Genomic DNA, 27,987 nt, shown 5'->3' on the forward strand with positions numbered 1-27,987 from the left:
TCTATTACTTCTTTCAAACAACTTGCAAATGCTTTCATTCAACAATTTCAAAACAATATAAGTCCTAAAGTTACTTTGATTGATTTAATGCATTGTAAACAAGGTGTTAAAGAAAAAGTGACTGATTTCATTGGTAGATATAAGCATTTGTATGCTCAAATTTCTTTTCCAGTGCCTGACAATGATATTCAAAGAATCTTTATTTCTAATTTACAAAAAGACATTAGAGAAAAACTCCTATTTTCTGAGTTTACTTCTTTCCAACAATTGTGCGCAACTCTTCACAATTATCAACTGACTGTGAGTCAAATGGAACAATCACATCCTATGACTCCGAGTGATAAGGGTGATAGTAGTCAACAACCATTTGGGAAGTTTAAACTAAATAGAGAGTCCATTAAATTCAATGAAAACATCATCAACAACAATGTGAATGCAGCATCAGGTGTGTCTCCTATTTCTAAGTTTTTCAAGAAAGAAAGAAAGTTTACTCCTTTGAATGAATCATTGCATAGTATTATGAATAAGTTATTGGAACAAAATGTGCTTACTCTTCCTCCTATAAGGCAAATTGATCCTGCAAAGATTACTTCACCTTATTTTGATAACAAATCTTTTTGTCAATTTCATCGTCAACCTGGGCATGATACTGAAAAATGTTTTGCTTTAAAGGGGAAAATTCAAGATTTGATTGATAATAATACTATCTCTGTTTCTGGAGTGAATGATAAAGGCAATACATCTGTAGCTCCTCCTAACCAAAATCTTTAGATTTTCACTGATCCATTACCTTCTCATACCTCTAATGCGATTGATACTACTAATTCCTCTGTCTCACCTGATGATCTTGTGTCCATGACTCCGAATGTGATTAACTTTGTAGAGCAACAGAAAATCCCTAAAGAACCTTCCATCACATTTGATTCCAGTGAAACTATCAGGGCACCTGATGGTCCTTTATATATAGTTGCAAAAGTCAAGAACACACCTTGCCGTGGAGTGCTTATTGATCCTTCTTGTATGGTTAATGTCATTACTGAAGAATTTCTTTTTACTTTGCAATTGAATCAAGTTATCTATGACAAAACAGATGTGGTTGTGAAACTATTTGATGCATTTTCTTCTCCTGCAATTGGTTCTATTACATTACCTATTGAGGTCCGTAACAAATCCCTTGATGTGAACTTTGCTATTATTCCATCTTCCGAACAATTTCGTGTGAAGCTTGGCTATCCTTGGCTATCTTCCATGAAAGCTATTGCTTCTCCTATTCACAAGTGTTTGAAATTTCCCCATAATGGTGAAGTTGTTACTATCAATCATAGTCTCTTTAAACCAGCTGAAAGAACTTCTAGCGTTCCTCTTGATTACTTTTGGCCTAAACAATTCCAATCTCTTCCTCCGCGAAGTGATCATCTTTTCAAATCTTATCAAAAGTGGAAAACAGATATGATCCTATCTCTAAGTGAACCTAGAACACCCAAACTTGACATTCCTATCATTCTTGAGAAGGAAGTTCTTCCTTTGAAAGATAAAACTAATGTCTTTCCTCAAGAAGATTCCTCACCCATTCCTATGGATGTGACTATGCCTATATCTAATGAACTTCCTAAAAGTAGACCTATCCCTCCTCGTCATGATGGACTGGGTCTCCTTCCAAAACCAAATATTCCTCCTTTATATGGAGCAGTTCCTCCTCCTTCCTCTTATGGAGAGAAGAGACCTTCCTCTTCTCCTATTGTTCAGCCTAAGAGACCACAACCTAAACACCCAAGTGATAAGGATGAGAACATTCCTCCTCCTCAATCTTCTCAACTTCCTACTAAGACTAGACGAAATCGTTCTGCACGTGAATGCCGGCGAAAGCGTCGTCTTAGAGCTCAAACTTTGCAATCCCCAAAAACACCTTCAACAAGCATTATTCCATTTTCTCCTCAGCCGACGATTGAGCCGAAATCTCCTAAACATAAGATGCATGATGGTCTTGATCCTGTGCGAGTTAAAGATCCTATTTTTATAAATCTTGATGATGATATAGATGAAAATGTTATTCATGATGAAAATGCTACTTCTCCTGTTCATTCTGATGGTGAATATGAACTTGTTGATATTGATAACCATTTATCTAATGAATTTTCTAAAGCACTTATCCTAGCTCCTAGACAAGAACACCGTGGCTTGGGATATGAACATAGCCCTTGTTTGGATCTTGTGATAGCTCCATCTGCTGTGTTGGATGTTCCTCCTCTAGCGTGTTCCCTGCCTTCCCGAAACATTGATCAGCAAGATCAGGGGGTAGATGACGTGTTAGACTAGTTTCATTAGCATAACAAATTCTCTCCTCCTCTCTTTTGTTACTTCTTCTATGTGTTATTCTCATTCTTCTATTTGTTGTCCTTAGTGTTGTCTACTTGAGGACGATGCAAAGCATTGAGATCTCTCGATCTCTCTCATGTTGACTCAAAAGACACATGTGTTCCCTTCTTCTAGGTGACCTTCCTTGATTGGGGAATGAAGAACAATTATGCATACATACATATGATATACATGAATTATCATATAGCATACTGACCCCGAGGAAAGCGAAGTCACCTCATGCTTTGTGTTTTGTGTCTATTATCCTTGTGCTTATCTCACACTTGGGGGCTAAATCCTTGTGATAACGTGCTCCTTTCCCTTTTTCATTTTCTTATATGTATCACTACCTTAAAGCAATCACCCCCGGTGAGGTGTGTGCGATCGCTTTAACGTAGGGGGGCATACATCCCATTCATATCTTTTCAAGATACTTGAAAATTTCTTGACAAATTTAGTTTTGCCTTGAAGATTTTTGATATCTTTCTTGCATGACTCATAGTGACGGAACCTTACTACTGACAGTCATGGTTCTCCCTTGTGATCTTCCCTTTTACTTTGTCAATCGAAGTCGTAAGATCCTTAGTCCACTGGGGGCTGGGTGTATCTTGCCTCCTTGACGTGGTGAAAGTTTTTCAATATTGTTTCCTTGTACTTTACCGAAAGTATGAGCGTATGCTTATACTCCTGTTAAAGTGGGGGCTAAATGTAGCATCCTAAAATTGTGACACTTGCAATTTCGACCGCATTTGGGTCTTCACGATGGTGACGCAACATGCAACCTGAATGGAGACCCCGAAACTTGCTCATGACACCAAAAAACTGCATTTTTCCAGCACCCTGGCCTGATCCTCCTTGCACCCTGCTGTCCCGGGAGGTGGGACCAGAGCACCCAGCGCCCTGGTCCTTCAGGACCAAGGTGCCCAGCACCCTAGTCCCCCAGGACCATGGCGCCCAGCGCCCTGGTCCCTGGCCCTATTTTGGTCCCGGTCTCCTATGGGACTTCGGGCCTTTTTGTTTGCAAATTGGAAATTATCTTTCCTGGTCGGCCTAAGGTCGGGAAAATCAGTCTATCAGCCCTAATTGGTAAGTATATAAACTACATTTTCCTCTTTCATTCGATATGATGGAAAAAGCGTGGAAACTATACTCAAGCATTCAAGCATTCAAGCATTCTTTCAAGCAATTGATCATTCTAAGTCTCCATTCAAGGCTAAGTGTTGCATTCAAGACAAGGATTCAACCATTGAAGAGGAGATGACATACTACATGCTACATACAACATACAACATACAACAAACAACAACATCTATACCTTCACATATAAGGATACAAACATCCTTACAACAAGGTATTAGTACTTTTTTTACATTACAGACATTTACATTTACAACATTTCTCATTTCTTGGTTAATTCCAAAACCGGGGTTTGACCTAAAGGCAAACCCCTAATCCCTAACCCCCCAATCGTCTTCGCTTTTCTATGTGTAGGTTGCAGGTACGCGGCTGAAATTGAAGATCTAGAATCCTTGTGCAGAGACGAACAGATCCCCCTTCATTTCGTGGATTTTTCGGAGGACCGTGTGCACGCTGGGCGCCATCGTCCCGTCAACTTTTGCTCAAATTTGCAGGACAACGCCGTATCAACATTTTACTGCTAATTCCAGGTCCGCAGCTTCATCCTATATCCCTATCTCAGTTTATAAGCGACTCTTTATCACTTTCTATGCATTCCTAGTTCAATCTTTCCATCTACATTCTTTACAAAAGAGGGTATCCTTGCTATCACAACCCTTGAAACTCATATAGAATCCAATCTTGCATTGCGTGGGATTGGATCTTGTGGGTTTCAACCCCTCTTTTGAATGTAAAGTCCCTCCTAAGTGAAAACCATCAACCCTAGTGACTCTCCCTTCTCCCTCCTCGGAGTTGGGGAGGGGAGGACGACTAGGGTTCAATTTTTCCACTTTACACCTACTAAGGGGTCACACATGTGTTAATGCATGTGTGACCCCTTAGGATCACATACGACCCCTTAAGACACTATGCGATGGACTAAGGGGTATGTCATTTACACTAGGATTTTATAAGAGGTCATATGTGGTTCTAAAGGGTCATGCATGTGTTATAACACATGTGTGACCCGTAGGACCACATATGACCCCTTAGGACACTATGTGATTGTAAGGGTAATGTCATATGTACACTAGGATGTTAGAAGGGGTCATATGTGACCTACTAAGGGGTCACACATGTGTTAATGCATGTGTGACCCCTTAGGACCACATACGACCCCTTAAGACACTATGTGATGGACTAAGGGGTATGTCATTCACACTAGGATCTTATAAGGGGTCATATGCGGTTCTAAGGGGTCACGCATGTGTTATAACACATGTGTGACCCCTTAGGACCACATATGACCCCTTGGGAGACTATGTGATCCTAAGGGTCATGTCATATGTACACTAGGATGTTATATGTGATCCTCTATGGTCCTAAGGGAACGTTTAGTGTCATCAGGGGCATATGTGGTCTTAAGGGGTCATGTTGTGGGTGTAATAGGATGTGAAAATGGGTCACATTGTAGAGGATTTATTTTGTCTAATTTGTTTAAATTTGTTATCTAAATTTTCTAATGTTTTTTTAAATTAAAATTTATTAATGTTTCTAACGTTTAATTTATTATATTTAGGTTTCTGACCTTTTTCTAATTTTTCATTTTTTGCTAATGTTTTTCTAAGTTCTAATTTACTACCTTAGTTTTCTATGTTTTTCATAACAATTTTTTAAAATGTTGAAAAAAAAATACTTATATACAGTTATGTAATTTTTTAAAAAAATTAACACATTTCAATCAAAAAATTAAATTATCAAACATTTTTCTAAAATAATGAAAAACAATAAATTATGAAACATTTTTTTAAAATGCTGAAAAACAATAAATTATCAAACATTTTTCTAAAATGCTGAAAAATAATAACTATACAATTATTTAATTAAAAAAATAAATTAACAAACAAATTATTTATTAATTTAATAAAAAAAGATATTATTAAAGCGAAAAAAGGGTTATTTTGTGCACCTGAAATAATGAAGGTCGAAAACTAAAATGTGAGAGACGCTAGTTGCTGCAGACAAAGCACAGTGATGTGATGCTGACGATTGGTTTGGTCTAACCCCCATTATAAGGGGTCATATGTGGTTCTAAGGGGTCACACATGTGTTATAACACATGCATGACCCCTTAGGACCACATATTACCCCTTAGGACACTATGTGATCATAAGGGGAATGCCATATGTACACTAGGATGTTATAAGGGGTCATATGTGACCTACTAAGGGGTCACGCATGTGTTAATGCATGTGTGACCCCTTAGGACCATATACGACCCCTTAAGACACTATGTGATGGACTAAGGGGTATGTCGTTCACACTAGGATTTTATAAGGGGTCATATGTGTTTCTAAGGGGTCACACATGTGTTATAACACGTGTGACCCCTTAGGACCATATATGACCCCTTAGGACACTACGTGATCCTAAGGGGAATGCCATATGTACACTAGGTTGTTATAAGGGGTCATATGTGACCTACTAAGGGGTCACACATGTGTTAATGCATGCGTGACCCAATAGGACCACATACGACCCCTTAAGACACTATGTGATGGACTAAGGGGTATGTCATTTACACTAGGATTTTATAAGAGGTCATATGTGGTTCTGAAGGGTCATGCATGTGTTATAACACGTGTGACCCCTTAGGACCATATATGACCCCTTAGGACATTATGTGATCGTAAGGGGAAAGTGATATGTACACTAGGATGCTAGAAGGGGTCATATGTGACCTACTAAGGGTTCACGCATGTGTTAATGCATGCGTGACCCCTTAGGACCACATACGACCCCTTAAGACACTATGTGATGGACTAAGGGGTATATCATTTACACTAGGATCTTATAAGGGGTCATATGCGGTTCTAAGGGGTCACGCATGTGTTATAACATGTGTGACCCCTTAGGACCACATATGACCCCTTGGGAGACTATGTGATCCTAAGGGTAATGTCATATGTACACTAGGATGTTATATGTGATCCTCTATGGTCCTAAGGGAACATATAGTGTCATCAAGGGCATATGTGGTCTTAAGGGGTCATGTTGTGGGTGTAATAGGATGTGAAAATGGGTCACATTGTAGAGGATTTATTTTGTCTAATTTGTTTAAATTTGTTGTCTAAATTTTCTAATGTTTTTTTAAATTAAAATTTATTAATGTTTCTAACGTTTAATTTATTATATTTAGGCTTCTGACCTTTTTCTAATTTTTCATTTTTTGCTAATGTTTTTCTAAGTTCTAATTTACTAACTTAGTTTTCTATGTTTTTCATAACAATTTTTTAAAATGTTGAAAAAAAAATACTTATATATAGTTATGTAATTTTAAAAACAAATTGACACATTTCAATCAAAAAATTAAATTATCAAACATTTTTCTAAAATAATGAAAAACAATAAATTATGAAACATTTTTTTAAAATGCTGAAAAACAATAAATTATCAAACATTTTTCTAAAATGCTGAAAAATAATAACTATACAATTATTTAATTAAAAAAAGAAATTAACAAACAAATTATTTATTAATTTAATAAAAAAAGATATTATTAAACCAAAAAAAGGGTTATTTTGTGCACCTGAAATAATGAAGGTCGAAAACTAAAATGTGAGAGATGCTAGCTGTTGCAGACAAAGCACAGTGATGTGATGTTGACAATTGGTTCAATCTAACCCCCATTATAAGGGGTCATATGCGGTTCTAAGGGGTCACACATGTGTTATAACACATGCGTGACCCCTTAGGACAACATATGACCCCTTAGGACACTATGTGATCATAAGTGGAATGCCATATGTACACTAGGATGTTATAAGGGGTCATATGTGACCTACTAAGGGGTCACGCATGTGTTAATGCATGCGTGACCCCTTAGGACCATATACGACCCCTTAAGACACTATGTGATGGACTAAGGGGTATGTCATTCACACTAGGATTTTATTAGGGGTCATATGTGTTTCTAAGGGGTCACACATGTGTTATAACACGTGTGACCCCTTAGGACCATATATGACCCCTTAGGACACTACGTGATCCTAAGGGGAATGCCATATGTACACTAGGATGTTATAAGGGGTCATATGTGACCTACTAAGGGGTCACACATGTGTTAATGCATGCGTGACCCCATAGGACCACATACAACCCCTTAAGACACTATGTGATGGACTAAGGGGTATGTCGTTCACACTAAGATTTTATAAGAGGTCATATGTGGTTCTAAGGGGTCATGCATGTGTTATAACACATGTGTGACCCCTTAGGACCACATATGACCCCTTAGGACACTATGTGATTGTAAGGGGAATGCCATATGTACACTAGGATGTTATAAGGGGTCATATGTGACCTACTAAGGGGTCACACATGTGTTAATGCATGCGTGACACCTTAGGACCACATACGACCCCTTAAGACACTATGTGATGGACTAAGGGGTATGCCATTCACACTAGGATCTTATAAGGGGTCATATGCGGTTCTAAGGGGTCATGTTATAACACATGTGTGACCCCTTAGGACCACATATGACCCCTTGGGAGACTATGTGATCCTAAGGGTAATGTCATATGTACACTAGGATGTTATATGTGATCCTCTATGGTCCTAAGGGAACGTATAGTGTCATTAGGGGCATATGTGGTCTTAAGAGGTCATGTTGTGGGTGTAATAAGATGTGAAAATGGGTCACATTGTAGAGGATTTATTTTGTCTAATTTGTTTAAATTTGTTATCTAAATTTTCTAATGTTTTTTTAAATTAAAATTTATTAATGTTTTTAACGTTTAATTTATTATATTTAGGTTTGTGACATTTTTCTAATTTTTCATTTTTTGCTAATGTTTTTCTAAGTTCTAATTTACTACCTTAGTTTTCTATGTTTTTCATAACAATTTTTTAAAATGTTGAAAAAAAAATACTTATATACAGTTATGTAATTTTAAAAACAAATCGACACATTTCAATCAAAAAATTAAATTATCAAACATTTTTGTAAAATAATGAAAAACAATAAGTTATCAAACATTTTTCTAAAATGCTGAAAAACAATAAATTATCAAACATTTTTCTAAAATGCTAAAAAATAATAACTATACAATTATTTAATTAAAAAAATAAATTAGCAAACAAATTATTTATTAATTTAATAAAAAAAGATATTATTAAACCAAAAAAAGGGTTATTTTGTGCACCTGAAATAATGAAGGTCGAAAACTAAAATATGAGAGACGCTAGCTGCTGCTGCAGACAAAGCACGGTGACGTGATGCAGACGATTGGTTCGATCTACCCCCCATTGGACAAAAAAAGACAACTTTGACAATGACACTTTAACTATCACGAATGCTATTTATAAAAGTTTTCAAAAAACCTAATTGAAATAGGGTTCGAGCAAAGGGGGGGTTTACTCGAACCCCTTAAATATTAATATTTTGGTGGGTTCGCTCGAACCCAAAATCCACCCGTGGTTCAAGCGAACCCACAACTGCTAGCAGGTTCGCTCGAACCTAGAGGGAAGTTCGAACGAACCAGCCTATTTCAGTTGAACCCTGCAAAAAAATAAACTCCCCTCTTTCACCAATTTCCTTCGTTGGTGAAAATGGGAACCATTAATGTGAGAGTACCCATTGTCGGTGGTAAGGATCTTCTTTTGTAGGAAATTCCAGGTGAAGATATTAACTTTTGGGGTAAAATTTTTTAATCCAAACCTTGGCTCAAATAGGGCTTGAGGCATTATGATTCTGAGAAAGAAGAGCACAGGAAGAGGAAACCGAATACAAACTAGTAGAATCAACTTTCCACACCATCATGTCCTTCAACTAGTCCAAACTGACCGTGTTTAGAAGAATTTGAAGAGGGCGTAACTCTGAACTGATCTAAACTAGATTAATCCAACAACCCTCCCTTCAATAATCTGCAACCTTATGGCCAAATCTTCTAATGCAATCTTCTCTGAAGGGATTGAATGAAGTGTTAAGACTAAGATGCTCATTTCCATTCCAAGAATCCTCTCAAAAATAGATGCTAGAACCATTACCCAACTTCCATCTAACACCTGTAGCAACAAGACTTCTAACCTTAATGATACTATTCCAGAGATAGGATCCTTGGGGTAAACAACAAGAAGAAATTAAATCCTTGAAAGAGGTAACTTGACACAAGTATTTACTATGCAATATCAAATTCTCCACACCTTCTTTGTCAACAACATCTCATTAAAAGTTCTTATATCCCGCAACCCAAGGCTTCCTAATTTCTTAGGCTTGCACACCTCATTCCAGGCGATCAAATGAATTCTCTTTTTATTCTCGACATCGGACCACAAGAATCTCTTTTGAATGCTATCAATTATTTAAGCAAATTTAGCTGGGATTTTAAAAAGACTCGGAGCATAGATAGGAAGATTCTTCAAAGTAGCCTTCAATAATTGAATTTTCCCAGCCTAACTGAGAAGAGCACCTTTCCAGCCAATAAGCTTCTTATAAAATCTGTCCACAATAGACAGCTAGAAGGATTCTGTTGGCATAGTTCCCAAAGGAAGACCAAGGTAAATTGAAGGGATATCTCCATTACAACACCCCAAGATATTAGCAATTCTTTGTTGTCTTTTAGATGGAGTATTCAAGAAAAAGAGAGAACATTTACCTCTATTAATAAACTGCCTTGATGCTTCTTCATAAGTGACGAGGAATTTTTTGAAGGCTCTGGCCTCTCCAATTATCGAAGTTCCTAGGAGAATAGTATCATCAACAAACTATTGATGAGAGAACATAGTAGTATCAGATGAGGGGTGGAGCCCCTTTAAACAACCATCTCTAACCATCTTTTGCAAATACCTCCCAAGACTTTCTGCCATTATAGTGAAGAGGATTGGGTATATGGGGTCCCCTCGTCTTATCCCCTTAGAAGATTGGAAGAAATGAGAAGGTGAACCATTAACCAAAATAGCAGTATTCGTCATAGAAATCAATTGCCAGATAAGTTACAAAACCTTATTACCAAAACCAAAAGTTGCCAAGACCTTGAGAAGAAAATTCCAGTCCATTATGTCACATGCTTTAGATAAATCCAGCTTCAGTAAAAAACCCTATTTTTTGATTCCACAAGGGAGTGAATATTTTCATGCACCATAACAATCAAATCAGAAATTTGTCTCCCAGGGACAAAAACAGTTTGCTAAGAAGAAATGAGAAGAGGGAGAACAATTAGCAACCTGGAAGTGAGCACTTTAGATATAGTCTTGTAAAAGGAATTACAAAGGCTGATGGGACAAAAAGAATCAAAAGAATCTGCTCCAGGAACTTTGGGGATGAGAACAATGAAAGTAAAGTTAATCTCTTTTAAAATCCTCCTAGCACCAAAAAATCCTTCACAGCGTTACAAACATCATCAACAATAATGTCCCCAAAATTCTGAAAAAAAGAACATTGGGAAACCATCGGGACCTAGAGCCTTATTGCCTTAAAAAGAAAAGACAACTTTTTTAATTTCTTGATTGGAAGAAATAGCTGAGAGTATTATATTATTCTCATCATTAGGTATGCATGAAATGGCATCAATGAGACATTGTTGGGTCTTAGGATTCAATCTCAGATCAACAGATAAGGCTAATGGATAAATGAATAAAATGTTACCTCATTGTACTGAATGGAATGCTAAAAAAATAATTAAAAAATCACCAATTACATTCTTTACCACTTAGTGATTGTCCTTTTTCTAGTTCATACTTCCCAATGATATTTGAGAAGTGTAGACTCTTAACTTTTATCCTTAAGTCTTCATTGTTTTAATATGTCAAAAAAATATTTTAATATTTTATTCTCATTTTCCCTTAACATTAATCCATTTTCCCTAAGCTCTAAATCAAAATCCTAAGTCCTAATCTCTTTCTCACACATGATTTAATTAGTTTAATCTCACATATAACCACCTACAAATGAATTAAAGAATTAGAATATTTATTTTATTCCTTACCCCATCTCATAACTATCTCCTAAAAATTACTTTTTAAATTAAATAATCCTCTCTATTCCTCACCCTCCATCTTATAACTACTCAACCAACTCAATCTTAGCCATCCATATCATTTTGCTGGCATGTGGGGATTGATCATGTTGTTGGGTTTAAATTTTGATGATTTTGATAGCTATGTTTTTCTCCCAAATCAATTATGGGGAAGTGTAAAGAGCAGAGCCCCTCCTACAAGGCCTAGGGGTGGAGCCCATGGTAGAGATCTAGGGGCAATGCTCCTAGTAGGGGTTGTTGGGGCCCTAGAGAAAAAAAATCCATTATTTAGTAAAGGAGTCCATTTTTATTGTGGCATGTATATCTAACCTTTGTAAATTGCCAAAAGGCTTGATAAATAAGTGGTCTCAGAATATAGAAGAAGTGTCCACATTTGTTTTTCTGTGGATGTAGCCAACATTGGGTGAACCATGTTAAATATGTGTTATTGTGAATTATTATTTTGCCTTTTATTTTGGAATATATTCAATATTGTTTATTTCTCTGGTCTACCTAAACCCTAGCATTTTTATCTCAATCATTGCTTTTTATCCTTGCAAACCTACAAACCTCTCCATCCTTGGCTAATTTGCAATCAATCTTGAGGTTGAGTAACATTATGTTCCTTTGTGAGTAACTGCATTTTATTCAACAGTATAAGAATATCAAAGATTCAATTCATGTGGTCAAATTTTATTGTCTTGTTTATTCATTTTAAACCTTTTTGTGTAATTGGATGTCATATTTCATGTAGATTTGAGGGTTTTAAATAGTTTATTTGAAATCTATGTTTTGAATCTAAATTTTAATCATGCTTAGTTTGACTATTTCCCCTCTTTAATATTATTTTTGTAAGTTTTTCTAGCCCCATTTTGTATATTTTAATGCTTTTATGGATAAATTTGAAGGTAAACTTGTTGAGATCTACAATTTCAAAAAGGTTGAATAGAAAACTCTAGTGTCTAAATATTCAATTTTATCTTTCAAACTACTAGGATGTTTTTTTTAATAAAGTTCTACTATAGATTTATAATCAAGAAAGAACTATAATATCCAAAAATGAGATTTAGATTATCAAATTTGAGTGACTTATTTTAATTTTATGCTTTTTAAATATTTGATTTATCTTACAAATGGCTATAATTTTTTGTCTAATTGTTTTATGGTAGTATAATTCAAAGGAGGTTGCTATATAAAAATCAAACATATTATCTTTTTATAAATCTAGCTTTTAGACAACAAAACACTTTTTTTAATCTTTATATTTTTGGAAATTTTTCTAAATTTAATAAGTTTTTTTTTTAAATTTTGAGTCCAAAAAAAAATATAAAAGCTAGCATACCTATATTTTAAAAATTCTAAGTACACCAAGAGATATCTAATTTAAAAATGTTTAGTAATAAAAAAAATAGTAAAGAGTTGATTCTAATGACATTGATGTGAAATTGTTCAATAAATTAATATTGATACAAATGCTAATTCATTGTTAAGTATAATCCTATCTTTAATTCCAATTCTGAATCTAAACTCAACCCTAATTTAACATTGAATCTAACCCTAATTTACTTGTGATGCTAACCTCATTTAAACCCTAATCTAACTGTAGCGTCGTAAATTGTACGCACTCGCTAGGGTGGTACAATTTCGCACCTAGTTTAGCACCCGCCTTAGTGCATTTTGCATTCTGCATTGCATTTCTCCTTAAGCACTTAATTAATCAAATTAATTAGGTCTAAGGCCCTATTTCATCATTTTCTACATCATAGAGTTGGGCCCTTTCACTAAAGCGTGCCCTTCGCATTTTATTCTTCCAATACACCACTTAATCAAAAAACCCTAATTAAGTCCTATTTCGAACTTGGGGGCTTGGTTTCGGGGTCTAAACATCTCGAAATCACCTGTAACTTCGGGATTCTCTCTAAAATCATCATATCCGACGGCCCTGAAAATTTGGTGAAAAGTTGTCGGGACCATGGCGCCCGTGCAACATGGTCCCGGACATTTTTCCCAAAATTTTGGGAGCACGATCCAATCATAAAATAAAGCTTAACTCCAAGAAATTGGCGGGATATTCAATCTCTAGGTCGGCCAAAATACGAATTTACGACCTAGGGTTTCATACATAAGAGCTCTCTTTTCTCATTTGAAGGGATCGGATTTTTGTTTCCAGGAACTTCATATGCAGCGAAAGAGAAGATCTTTTGAGGACTTCGACAACACTCAACATCATTTTATCAAGCATCTATCAAATTCATTCATCCACTTAGGGCTTGGAAGACATTGAAGAACAATAGGAGATTACCGACTGAAGATTGGCTTGTACTCCTCCCTTGAGGGTTGGGTATGATTTCGTATTGTTTTCATGTCTTTGCATAAGCTTTGATACATCATTTATTCATGCTTTAGATCACATTGCATCTTGATTTAGAGCATTTACATTATCATTTACAAGCAATTAGGGTTTACTTTCTAGGTTGCTCTAGTTTGCTTTCTTGCATTTTGGACCTTGCACACACACTAGGTCTGCACACACAATACATTTTACAAAACAACTTGGCTATTCGTGGAGGTGGAAATCACCGAAGCGAGGGTTTGACTAAGGCAAAACCCTATATAGCTTCCCCTCCCCCTTTTCAGATATTATTGCAGGTTTCGGGATTCGGACGACGCCGCGGGACACAGATCCGGAGAGAGAAGGCTGAGGCAAAACCCTGTGTGAAATTGCAGCTCAAAAGACCGGGACAGGGGCGCTGGGCGCCCTGGTCCCTGGGACAGAGGCGCTGGGCGCCCTGGTCCTCCGGACAGATAGCTTTCCGACGACTTTCCGACAGTGTTTCAGGGTGCAGAACAGTGGTTTCCGGTGCAGTTTTCAGGAAAGTGGCACCCGCGCCCCCGTCCCGAACATTTTCAGTCCGATTTCTACTCCGGGTACATATCTGCATTCTTATTTTATCCTTACACTTACAGCTGTTCATTGTTTAATCTCAATTCTGCAATCTTGTTATTAGTTCATACTTGCATTTTGAGATTAGGGTTTGAACTTGCATTACTTGATCTTACAATTTCAACAAGGGAATAGAAATCCTAATAGATATCTCGTGGCTCTCTCTTTCACCAAAAGAAGTAGCCAATTGTGCGATATCTCTAGGCTCTTTCGTATTCCGTAATGTGTGTCAAAAGGTAGGATTAGGGCATGATTAACCTAGTCTCGCTTTTTTCCCCTACACACTAACATTAGCTCTAACCATAATTAATCTCTAGCCTTCACTCTATATAAAAATTAACCATAATTTTACCCTAACCCTAATTGAACCCTAGGTCTAACCTTTATTGAACCCTAATATAATACTACACTAAGCCTAACCTCACTAATCTAATATTAACCCTAATAATATTCAAAGAATAATCATAATTAAGCCCTAACCCTAACTTGAATATTTTTCTTAAAACCCTAATTGAAATTTTTATCTCTAATTTTAATTCTAACTTTAATCCTCATTGAACTATAGCATTAACTATAGTTGAACCTTAACTAAATCTTTAATTAATTAAATTATAGCCTAACTCTAACAATAATTGAACCCTAACCATGATTAAACTCTATCAGTAACATGAATTGAAGGTTAATCCTAATTTAAATGAACCCTAACTTCAACACTTACTAAGCTACAACTTAAGTTGAACACTGACCTTAATCTTAACCATAACCCTTATTGAAACCTCACCCTAATTTAAACCTAATCCTAATCCTATCTCTAATTCTAATTTTAACCCTAATTTTAACTCTAGTCTAACATTGAATCTAACCCTAATCAAACCCTAATTCTAACCTTGTTTAAACCCTAGCCTAACATTAATCCTAACCCCAATTCAACTCTAACCCTAATTTTAGATACAACCCTAACCATAACCCTGATTGAACTTCAATTGTAATTGAAATATTTTCTCTTAATTGAACCCTAATCTAACATTAATCTTATTCTTAATTGAATCCTAACCTTAACCTTAACTCTAGTCTAATATTAACCCTAATGCTACTGAAGCTTTATTCATAATATAATCTTGACCCTAATCATAATTTAACCCTAGTCCTAACCTTAACTCAAAGATTTCTTCTATTATCCTAATTGATACCTAATCTTATTTAATCATATCCCTAACCTAACCTTAACCCTAACACTAACCCTAATTGTAATGACAACCTTTATTTTTATTTTAATCTTAATTGACCCTAAACCTAAACCCTATTTTAACCTTAATGCTAATTGTAACCTTGATCCCAAAATTTATTATATAACATTAACACTAACCCTACCCCGAACCTAATGATGTAAGACATTAATTAAATTTCCTCTATAAAGTTATTTTAAGGTAGCCATCAAACATAACATTTAAAATTGAATTTGAAAAATATATTTTTTTAGAATATCTTAAATTAAATATAATATCTTTATGCATGTTTCAATCAAATGAGATAGTATAATTTTTTAAGTTCAAAAGAATTAGTTAATAATTTATTTTTAAAGCAATTTCTATTAATTGAATAGTATTATGAATAACTACCTAATGTGTACTCAATAACTACCTAATGTGTACTCAATAATTTTTTATTTTCTTTTAAAGAAAAAGTGATTTCCTTTATAGAAGTTATTAAAAATAGTCATCAAACATAAAATTTAAACTTCAATTAACTTTTTTTTTTTTTAAATATCTAAAATTAAAGATAATATATCTATGCATGTCCCTTTGCAGTTCAACAAAATTATTATTTTTAAGGTATTTTCTATTCATTGAATAGTTATAATGAATAACTAACTAATGTGCACTCAATGTAAATTTATTTTGTTTTAAAGAAAAAATAGTTTTCTTTAAAGAAATTTATTAAAGACAATCATATAAAATAAAATTTAAATTTGAATTAAATATATGTTATTTAAATTTTTATTTTATTTTATATGAATAGATTGAATCAAATACCTATAAAATTTTATTACCTATAATAAAAATAATAATAATTATTATTAAAATTTATATATATTTATAAAAAAAATCACTTTATCAATAATTTGTTTCCTTTATAATAGATATTTTTTTAAATATAAATAATTTAAAAAAGAAAAGCCTACTAAATCCATCATTTTGTTGGTATAACACCAATTTTTTTCATCCAACCATATTGTAGATAGATAATTTTTAGTTTAAAATTATATATATCAACTTGAAAACAAAAATAATAATTACTTTTGATTGGTTCAAATATCAATTAATTAGGCTTAAGTGAATCCAATAGCAAGTTTAATAATAAAATAAGAATGTTTTTTTATTAGATATTTACATTAATTAATTTTATACAAATAAAATATAGAAAAATTAAAAAAAAATGGAGATGTAGAAACTATATATATATATATATATTTTAATTATTTTGGATATTTGAAGATATTTAATGTCATTTATCATATTTTATATAAATTAAAATATAATTAATAATCAATCAAATATATACATATAAATAATAGTTTTTATTTAATATCGTAATTTTAAAATTTATATATTTATATAAAAATTTATTTACACCTATAGAGATTTCAAACGTAAATGTCAAATTTAGAAGGAAGACAAGATTCTCAAATTGGGATGAATATATTCAAAAGCAATTGTCTGAATTAAGAAGATGTCTGATCCCTACTAAGAAACATGAATGAGTAGAGGGAAAATTGAGTTGCCCAAAAACTCACAAATGGAAACTTAACTTTGATGGGGCTGCAAAAGGAAACCCTGGTCTGGTCCTAGTGGAGCCGGATGCATAATTAGAGACTCATGAGGCACATGCATTTGGGTAGCTTCTAAATGCTTGGGTACTACAACCAATAATGAAGCGGAGATGAGAGCATTAGTAATGGGACTATAGTTATGCAAGGCTAAAGGAATTAGTGATGTCAAGATTAAAGGAGACTCACAAATTGTTACTACGACCATGTGGATACTCCCAATTGGAAACTAAGGGATTGGATTGAAATTGCTAAAAATATTTTACTAGAAATTAGTGAGTACACAATTACACACATATATAGAAGTGCAAACAAAGCGACAGATTTACTTTCCAACATAGGGTTGACTTAGCAAAAAGAAACAATTATGGGGAAATGCGTGACTAACTGGCCGAGTCTTCAAAAATTCTGCAAAGAGGATTGTGAGGCACGTGCTAGGGAGGAATAGATTCTCTAAATTTAAGGCTTATCACATCATAGATCAAGGCTTACATTCATGATAATTTGGCATAATCTTGGCATAATCCCGATGGTTGTTATGTAATAGGGACATAGTCCCAATAGCTATGTATTATGTTTTTTTAAGTAATAGAGGAAGCCACCCCTATATTGGTAGCACTTACATATAAATAAATAAATCATTATTTATTTGATTGAATAAGAAATCTATTAATGGAATAAAAGTATGTTTCTAATTTTTTGTAAAAAAATATTTAAGATAATCTTACTTTAAAATTTTTAAAATTTGTAAAAACTAAAAAATCATTTATTTTATCATGTAATTATAATTACAATTAATATTAAATTAAAATTTGAAATCTAACATTTAAAACTTCCTATATTTAATAATATTTAATATTTAATTCTTATTTCACAAATAATGGATTTACTATTAAAAATCAATTCAAATTTATACCACCTATGAAAATAGATATCATTATTTATTTGATTGAATAAGAAATCTAATAATATTTGATGAAATAAAAATAATATTTTTAATTTTTTGTAAAACAACTATTTAAAATAATCTTACTTTTAAAAATTTAAAAACTTGTAAAAACTAAAAATCATTTATATTTTATCATGTAAAAATACTTTAAATAAATATGAAATTAAAAAAGATGTTTATAAATTTATGTTAAACATTTTAAAAGTAAGGATCATTAAAATATTTCCTTAAACACATAAGGTCTAAAATTAGATTATGTGGCATTTCAAGCATCCAAATTACATTTTTAAAAGTTTTATTATTAAATAGTTCTAGTGATGAAAAAATATAAGTGTCAATAAGACCAAAATGTTGGATAATTACTCGTCATTAAAAAATAATCAAATTTTAAATAAATATTAATATTTTTCTTATAGCTTTGTTGACATATCAATTCATAAAATATTCCTTATTTATGTGTTGTCTTTTCTATTTTGCATACATTAATTTTCTACATGTAAGTAATGGGTAATATAATTCAACTTCAATGTTTACATGTTTAGATACCCTAAATAAACCTAAATAAATCTTGCCAGTAGTAAATTCAAATTGCTTTGCATATTCAAATGAATGAGGCAGGGTGTGTTGGAAAGGGAACAATGAAAAATCGATAAAGAATAGAAGATTTAAATCATGAGGATTCCCAAGAAAATTTGCAAGTGAAAGAGAAAAAGAATGCATAAAAGACACTGAAACATGCAATGGGGGAAGTAAATTGCATATTTGACAAAAATAGAGAAGAAAAGTAAATCACAAATTTAGCAAAATAGAGACAAAAATAAATGCCTTAATGTTAATCATTAGGATTGATTTAAAAGCTTTAAGAGTGGTGTTAGGACTTAATCAGTATTTTGATTTGATTTTCATTAATATTGTCAAAATTTTATTATGAAATTATATAGAGAAACAATCTGATTCAATAATAAAAAATAACAAAACATAAAGCCTTACCTCAAATCAACCTGAGATTCTTTTAATGTTTCAAAACTTTATCACAAATTTCAATAAAATCTGGATTGTAAGAAAAAACAAAACAAAATAACCAATTAATAAAAAATCATAAATGCTATATAAATTTATTTTCTTCACAATATATTGCAAATGCAAATAGACATACAATTATTGATACTATTTATTGAATAATCTTATCTTGTGGAAGGAAATTTTATCCAATTGAGGATGAAAACTTTATCTCATTGAGGATGGAAACTTTATCTCATTGGAAACTTTATCTAAAAATAAAAATAAAAATAAAAATGAAGGTAAAAAATTTAAATTTAATAATAATTAAAATAACAATTAACTAAAAATATTACTTTTTTTTTTTTGATCGATAAAAGGTCGTAGCCAACATTTTATTATTTTTATGAAAATATTACATCTCCATTCAGTGTGGGCACCGGTAGGAAAGAATGGAGATAAGAAAACCTCCGGTCTCGCCCAGATCCCTTCTGGAATCAGAAATTATAAATAACTGTACATTTTTACAAATCCTCATCTGAGGATTAGGCAAACATAATAAGATATTTAAGATTCTATCCGTACATAATATCATTCAGCACTTTCCGGCTGGATCCAACTTCTCATATATGGCTAATCCACAAATGCTTTGATCATAAGCTTTGTCCTGTTTCCCGAATCTGCAAAATCTTAGCGACATACTTTGCCAGATTGTTAGTAGCATAGTAAACTTAATAAATTGCATCGATCATTCAAAGAATAATAACATCTTTCAAATAATGTAAGAGGATTATAGCCTGGATACCCCTTAGCTTGAAACCATCCTACCCCTTTGGGTTTCAAATTAAGAGATTATCCAGGCTACAATTCTGCCTACAGCTGGAAAGAATCAATTTCTATCAGATTCTTAAATACATTAAATTCTGCAAAAATCAGTTCTCCAAAACCTGATCATAAAAAATAAATATTTTCTTATGCATATGTCTGTGTCTTTAAATGCCAATATGCACAATAATCTATCATTGAAACTGCCATGATCCTGAGAATATACAGATGCACATAGAAAAAAATAGGCCTGGGAAAAGAAGTGAAATCACAGAAGAACCGAGAAATGGACCAGAGATTTATTGTAATTAAAACCAACTAAAATCTGAATCCATATCTAAATCTTGGATTACCTCTACTGCCCTCCTCAAAACCTCACCATAAATCTATCACCCATACCTCAATCATTTGAAAGAACCCGGAAGAACCCCTCACGAAGGATCCAGGATATCTCAAAATCAAGTTGTGTTGGATGCTAAGCAATTCTGAAACAACCTCTACTGTCATGCAAACATCGAGACAGAAACCATCATTAACTGTCCCATTTTAAAACAAGGTTGATAACCTCAGTTAGAGTTGTTACCAGCTCTAACCGATATGTAGGAACTAGAGAACCAAGTGTTGAAAAACCAGTAACCATGGCTCAAGGACATAACGCCTGGCAGACCCAGCTTATCATTACAAGAAGAGATTTAATTTGCATTGAATTCTATCCCTTCGCTGTCCAGGGCAGACTTATCACCGTTTACATGCATTGGAGGAATAACCTGCAGGAGTTAGAACAGAGAAACCAGACATTTACCAATCACCTCTTAACACGACTGAAACACCCCTGGCACCTACCCACCGAATGGTAGTCAAGGACTCGGAAAATAGAAATCAAGCATATATTAAGGTTCAGATATAGATATATATAAATATATATATATATTTATATATATACATACTCATATATATATAGATTCTATTTATATATATGTATATATGCGTGTGTGTGATTATGAAGTTTTCTAATTACACCCACACATACACACACATATACATATATATATGAGGAAATATATATATGTATATATATACTATTGTATATATATACACATATCTATATATATGGACATATATATATATGTATATATTTATAAATATAAGAACCATCCGATGAGAATGGGACTGTCTATGAATATATACACATATATATATATATATATCCATGTGCGAACATATATATATATATATGTATATATATATATCGGAATCTTAGTATACCAAAATGTTGAAGTAAGGAGACTGTGGCCACCCTTCCTAGAGTTTATAAATGAGGAACAAGGAGAGGATTTGGAGAGGAGTGATATGAAGGGGTATTGCGGACATCACCTAAAATATCCATGGGGCAATCCATTCTAAAGACATACGAATTACCATCTGCCCCTAAATTGGCTAACTTGTCTACAATAGAGTTGCCTTCCCTATAAATATGATTGACCGAAGTTTCCTCAAAGTATTTGATCAAGTCCAAAATACTTTTTAGTTCCGCTTGCAATTTCCAGTTTGACACTACCCTAGTCCTGACTGCATTTATAGTTAACGATGAATCCCCCTCAATATCCAAATATTTTATCCCAAGAGATTTGGCTAAAATCAATCCCTCCCGTAACGCAGAGAACTCAGCCATGTTATTCGAGGCCCAGCCAATAGGCTTATTAATGCTAGCAATTAGTACACCATTATCTTGGTGAATTGCACACCCTATACCTGCTATACCAGGATTTCCATGAGAGGCACCATCGAAATTAAGCTTAGCCCAGCCCTTTCGGGGGGGAGTCCACTTTGTTAGCTTCCTTTCTATCTCAGCTTGTTCACCTCCACTTCCCATAAACGGGGGGAATTATCAAACCCATCCATTTAGATCGAAGAACCTCATCCCATCTGGTTAAATTATTAGTCTTTCCCTGGGTATGTCTTAGTTTATTATTGATTTTTTCCACAATTGTTGCCTCGATCTTATTTAGAAGGGATTCTACCCTCAATTTTGATTCTTTAAAGATCCGCCTGTTTCTCTCCTTCCATATTTCCCATATGAGGAACTAAAAATATTACTTTTGTTTGATAATTAATATTAAGAATAAATTTTTAAAATCATAAATTAGAGAGTTGATTCAAGGACAAAAAGAAAGAGGAAGGGGCACTCTACAACTAGGGCACAAACTTCGAAGGTGCCACTGGTTGCAGGCAGCCACCATGTGCAAGGGCTCCCTAGCTTCGTTGGGCAGCCCTCGAGCATTTACTGTGCATACTGCCTTTAATGGAGACTAATAAAAGCGGCTGAAGCAACCCTAAACTGGCCATTCCTTCCTCTGAGAATGAGTGAGTGCGACGGAAAACCTTTAGTCAGGCGGTGGAGGGAAAGAGGTTTCCATTCCTTGAAGATGCAAAGTTTGAGGCTGCTCACCAGCATGAAGATGAAGTCAATCTTGTGGGAACACAAGGTGAGGTCTCCCCCTCTAAGCGCATCATCATTAAACCTAATGGTTCAATGCTTTCTGCCATTTCTTTTGATATTTCAAGACTTAGGGATTCGGCTATTTTTTTTGCCGCCTTTGATGTAAATAGTGTACCATCTCATCAATACATGAACAAATGGCTACAAGATGTGTGGGCCAACAAACTAGGGTTTCATTTTTCATTTTGTATAATGATTCAAAAGGGTTTGTTTTTAATTTTTTTGATAGTAAAGAAAGCCAAAGCAAAATTGTAAATAAACAGTTTCGGTCAATAGGGAGCTCGTCTTTTAGGGCTGTTCGTTGGGACCTTGAGGCTTGTAATGATGAAATTCTCACCCTATCTTGCCCCCATTTCTTTGGTCTTGTATTGACAAAATTGCGGAACCCTTGGGGAAAATTATAAAAAATGATTCCTCCCTCTCGGTGCTCCCTCCTCTCGACGCTAGACTACTCATTGCCCTCAAACCAGGTATGGTCTACCCTGCCGAAATTGCTATATGCCTAGATAATAAAACCTTCTACTGTCTGATTGAATACATGGGTGGAATACATGCCTATCATTATTGTAAGGTAAGTGGTCATTTTAGAAGTAAGTGTTAGCATTTGGCATTATAACAGACAATGGGAGATTGTTGGCATTTCAATAAGGATATTGAGAAGGTTGTTGATGATTATGGATATAACTGATTAAGGATGTTTACTATCTTAATATTATTATTTTGTCATTGATTTCAAGAAATTGATAAATTCTAATTCAATATGATGTTGCCATATCTTGAGAAGTATGATTTGAAGAGTATAAAGATGTCGGTTAAAGACACAAAAAGATTATGATGAATAAGAGGATGAATAAGGTATTCAAAGGGCAACTATTACTGAGTCAGAAAATGATGAGATCATGATGTTTAAATTGTTTTGACATCATACATATGTTGTAAATTGTAAGGTTAATACTATACTATGTTACCAAGCAAAGAACCTAGTCGGTAAATCCTAAGGTTATCGCTATCGGTTAATGAAGGCGGAATGTCTATCGAGTGAAGTTTAGTATTTACCGAGTTGTAACCGAGCTGTAACAGAATGCATTGAATGGTTACATGTGTTATTTAATGAAGGAAGCTGATGAGCTGGAGCTGATTAAATGATTGGTATGCTGTAAATAAAGTTTGTTAATGAATCTATGACAAAGGAAGCTCGGTAAGAAGATCTACAGTTTAGATTGAACTGCAATACCCTAGCACAAGTTCCAAGAAATGTATGCAAGTTCCTAGGCGGGGTAAAACATTTTTCAGATCGAAGGATACATTGAACCTAGTCAAAGTTTGAAGATCTGATGGCTATGATTGATCATGGGAAATGTGATCAAGGAGATTAAGTGGTTAGCTAATTGTTTATAAATAGGGAACTGTTGATAAACAATGCATGTGGGCAAGTGTATACACAGGGATGCTACATAGTGATTATCGAGCACAAAAGCTTGAAGACCTGTTTGAATAATAGAGTATAGAATCCCAATAGATGGAAAAGATTAGTTCTATGTCTAGATTGTATTGAGAAAATAAGAATCTTCTTTAGCATTTTAGATGTGAAGTTGCAGATAGATTTTTATTACTGTTATTTTGTGAAAGTGACAGAAAATCTCTTAACTGAGTGGACTTAACAGTCTTATTTGTAAAACCCTCTAGCAAGGTGACATTCTGATTGAGTGTTTGAAATCCTTTAACAAGGTCACTTCTAACAAGGTGAAGATCTTAACATATCTGAGGGAAATCCCTTAACCGGGTCACATCTAGCAATGTGTTTGTAATCTTTAACAGGATTTGCTTTTAACCGAGCATACTCTAGAAGATTATATTTCTTAGTGGGTTCGAAATCCTACAGTGGTTTTTCCCTATTTGGGTTTCCATGTTAAATATGGTGTTATGAGGTTTATGATGTTTATATGCTTTTGATTTTGTATGTTTAGCAGTTTTGGTTATATTGCTGAAATATATGTTACCGAGGTTGAATCTGATGTTTTTATGGAAGATTAAGTTTGTATGATTCACCCCCCCCCTCTCATCTTGTTGGCTATTGGACCTATACTTATATTAAGTATCAGAACTATCAATTGGTATCAGAGCTTTGGACTCTAGAAGAAAAGTTTAAAAGCACTTGAATTAAAGATCCAAAGTTGTATAAGAGGGATGCACCAAAGCTGAACAAGTCAAGTTTCTCTACATGGCAGAAAAGGATGAAGCTGCACCTATCAGGAGTTGGAGAATATGTTGTATATTATCTGGAGAATGATTTTGTCACACTGAGCATCTATCCATTGACAATGGAAGAGATAAAGGCAAATCAAGAACATATCCAAGCAATGATTGAAATAACATCTACATTGACCGATTCAGAGTTTAATGACCTAGAAGGCTGCAATGATGCAAAGGCAATGTGGGATAAGCTCATATCGGTATATGGAGGAGATGAACATGTTCAAAGAGAAAAAGTAGATAGTCTAAGAGGACAACTTGAATCCATGAGGATGAATGAAGGTGAGAACATAACTCAGTACAGTACAAGACTAAAGGAGATTGTCAATCCAATCAAAGGAGTAGGTGGAACTATTGAAGAAAAGGATATAACAAGTAAGTTGTTAAGAACCCTTCTACCAGCTTATGCAATCCAAGTCTCTACAATCAATGAATTGAGGTTTGTACCTAATATGCCAGTTTCTTTAGATGCTATTATTGGTAAGCTACATGCATTTGAGTTAAGTAACTTTGATAACAGTGGATCTTCGGTAAATAAAGTTGAATCTGCATTTAGTTCTTTTCATCTTGATGAATCTAATGATTACAATGAAAGAAAGTATAAGTACTCTGAAGGAGATCATAGTGGAGCAAGTGAAAGATTTTGTAAGAACATGGAAGAAGTACACAAACTGTATGAGGAAATCAGAAAGCAAGAAGAGTTTGAAGCACTATTAACTAGAAGGTTACCGAGAGGCAAAGATAAGTATAAAGGAAAACTACCTTTGAAATGTTTCAATTGTGATAAAATAGGGCATATGGCTTCTAACTGTCCTGACAAAGATTCTACTAAAAAGAGAGATTACCGAGATGACAGACAGAAAGATAATCATTACAGAGGATACCGAGACTTCAAAAGAAGAGATAGAAAGACATGCTTAATAGCTGATGAGGAATCCAATGACGATAAATAAGATGAAACTGATATAGAGGAAGTAGTTTATGTGGATATCAAAGATGGATCAGATGAAGAAAGGTATGAAGAAAAAGCCCTAATATCTCACATAAATACTAATGATTCTTGGATCATAGATAGTGGATGCTCACATCATATGACAAGAGATAAACACAAGTTTGTTATATTAGAAGATTATGATGGAGGCTATGTTAGATTTGGTAATGATGCACCATGTCCAGTGAAAGGTAAAGGATCTATAACACTTCTTGACAATGCAAGATGCAATGATGTTTATTGGGTTGAAGGTTTGAAATATAATTTGTTGAGTGTAGCACAGCTAAACAACACAGGTTACTGAATAGAATTTCAGAAAGGAATTGTCAAAGTTCATGACAAGAATGGAAAGTTAGCTGCTACCAGGACACAAACAAAAGGTAACACATTTCACCTTGACTCAACTCATAACAAGTGTTTGTATGCAAAGATAAATGATACCTGGTTATGGCATAAAAGGTTTTGTCATGTAAATTTTGATAATCTGATCAAAATAAGTAAGAAGCACCAAGTAAGAGCTCTATCGAGTCTTGAAAAACCTGAGAATGCTATGTGCCAAGGATGCCAGATGGGTAAGATGACAAGATCAAGCTTTACAAGTAAGTCTTACACTTCTAAGGGAATTTTAGATCTTGTGCACACTGATCTTTGTGGTCCTATGAAAGTTCAAAGTTATTATGGTGATAGATATTTCATATTATTTGTGGATGACTATTCAAGGATGATGTCGGTAATGTTTTTAAAAGATAAATCAGGAGCTTTTCAAATGTTTAAATGGTACAAGGCAAGAGTTGAAAATGAAACAGGAAGACAACTGAAATGTCTTAGATCAGATAGAGGAGGAGAGTTTGCATCTAATGAATTCAACTTATTCTGCAATGATCATGTTATTAAAAGACAAGTCTCTACACCAAGAACTCCATAGTAGAATGGAATAGCTGAGAGAAGAAACAAATCTTTTGTGGATTGTGCTAGAACACTGATGAATGAAAAGAAAGTGCCACAAACATTTTGGAGAGAAGCAATAAGCACAACAATTTACACCCCGAATCGAGTACAATTGAAGAAAGGTACTTTGAAGACACCATATGAAATCTGGTATGATAAGAAACCTAATGTAAGTTATTTTAAAATCTTTGGAAGTAGATGCTATGTTCACAAAGATGATAGAAATGGCAAGTTTGATCAGAAAAGTGAAGAAGGAACATTTCTAGGTTATTCTTCTAGAAGCAAAGCATTTAAATGTCTGATCAAATCATCTAACAAAATAGTAGAAAGTGCAAATGTGAAAATTGATGAATTTGCAGAAAAAAATGATGAAGGAAATTCCAAGGAACCAAAAGACTATGATGAATTTGTCTATGTTCAACCGACAAGTCTTATCGAGAAGACTGTTGAAGAAAATGAAGAGAATATCCAGTTACCGAGTGATGAAGAAGATCATATAGAGCCTACCGAGCTTGTATTAGCCAAGTATGTCAGAAGACATCATGCACCAAGTCAGATTATAGGAGATAAGGATGATCCAGTGATGACAAGGAACAAACTGAGATAGAACACATGTTTGATATCTGAATTTGAACTGAGAATAGTGAAAGAGGCATTTAACAATGAAGATTGGATAAATGCTATGACAAAAGAGATTGATCAAATCAAGAAGAATGACACATGGACACTAATCCCAAGATCGAAGGACAAAAATGTAATCGGTACAAAGTGGATTTTCAGAAACAAGCTAAATGAAAAAGGAGAGGTCATTCGAAACAAAGCAAGACTAGTTTGCAAAGGTTATGCTCAAGAAGAAGGAATTGATTATGGTGAAACTTTTGCACTTGTTGCTAGACTTGAAGGAGTAAGAACATTGTTGGCATATGTTGCTTTCAAAAACTTCAAGGTATATCAAATGGATGTCAAATCTGCATTTCTGAATGGAATATTAGAAGAAGAATTTTTTATTGAACAACCTGAAGGATTTGTTGAAGACAAGAATAAAGATCAGGTATGTAAATTGAACAAAGCTTTATATGGTTTGAAACAAGCACCTAGAGCATGGTATGAAAGATTGCACTCTTATTTGATTAATATTGGTTTTATAAGGACAAGTGAGAACATCAATATGTACATGAAGAATGATGAAAATGGAATACTGATCTCAGCCATATTTGTTGATGATATTATATTTTGTGGAAATGACTCTCTATGCAAGAACT

Source organism: Cryptomeria japonica, chromosome 4 (assembly GCF_030272615.1).
Source record: "Cryptomeria japonica chromosome 4, Sugi_1.0, whole genome shotgun sequence".
NCBI classification, from domain to species: domain Eukaryota; kingdom Viridiplantae; phylum Streptophyta; class Pinopsida; order Cupressales; family Cupressaceae; genus Cryptomeria; species Cryptomeria japonica.